Below are 938 nucleotides of genomic sequence, written 5' to 3'. Positions count from 1 at the left end.
TCTCTTTACGTAATTATTCTACGCTACCTATTTCTTTATATTTCTCCGACTCACGAGAGTTCTGGAGGAAAAATGATGCTACCTGAATTGTTCTGAAGCTACCTTTTTCGCGTTTTAATACTCTCTAGTGTTCGTTGAGTTTTGAATTCCGGTTGGGCATGGGGACGCTATCGTTTAATTATCTTTACTTTATGGTTGGAATCCAGAACAAGAAAATTATCTAAGCTCTCTTCCGTTCAGGAATAAGCTACCTATTATTTTGGAAATTATTGGAGACCGTAAGCTACCTATTTTCATGGAGAAAACCTCCATTTCCGGGTTAGAAACGCTCCTTTCCGGTAAATCAGCCACGTGGCTAATTTACGCTCCCTAGCTCATTTTTGCTACCTTTTCGGTGAATGAGATTCCCGATTTTAATGGGTTACAAATGGCATAAGAATTAAGTAAACCATTACAAAGGCGCTCCATAATTCGTAATTCGATTAATTACAGTCGAAAATAAGAAAAATTAGTACCTTTTCGTGAGCTCTCCTTTTTTTTTTATTTCGCGTAGTTACCTCATCCGTTCTCTCTCTCGCACGTACGCTACCTTCCTATAGTCTCTCTCTCTCGGATTCGTGTTCCCCTCGTGGACAATACCTTTGCTTCTCTCTATCAGCTTTGGATTGGGATCGCTTTCTTTTTCATACTTAAAATTATTATTCGCATCTTTCGAGTCCTTTTGGAGTTTAATGGATCATTTCAGAGTATTTAAAAATTACTTTGAGTCATATTGATGTAATTTGGTATTTGTACGAATTTACGATTTTGTATTAATATCGGCAATAGCGAACCACGTCAGTACAATTGTGTTTATTATTCAATGTCGACCTTACCTATCCCGTTTGGAATTTAAGACATTGGTTTATTGGTTTCTCGATCGATGATTGGTTTTGTTA

Source organism: Diachasma alloeum, unplaced genomic scaffold, assembly GCF_001412515.2.
Source record: "Diachasma alloeum isolate Michigan unplaced genomic scaffold, Dall2.0 Dall_scaffold_01036, whole genome shotgun sequence".
Taxonomy (NCBI): Eukaryota; Metazoa; Arthropoda; class Insecta; order Hymenoptera; family Braconidae; genus Diachasma; species Diachasma alloeum.
Note: the sequence above shows the minus strand (reverse complement) of the source record.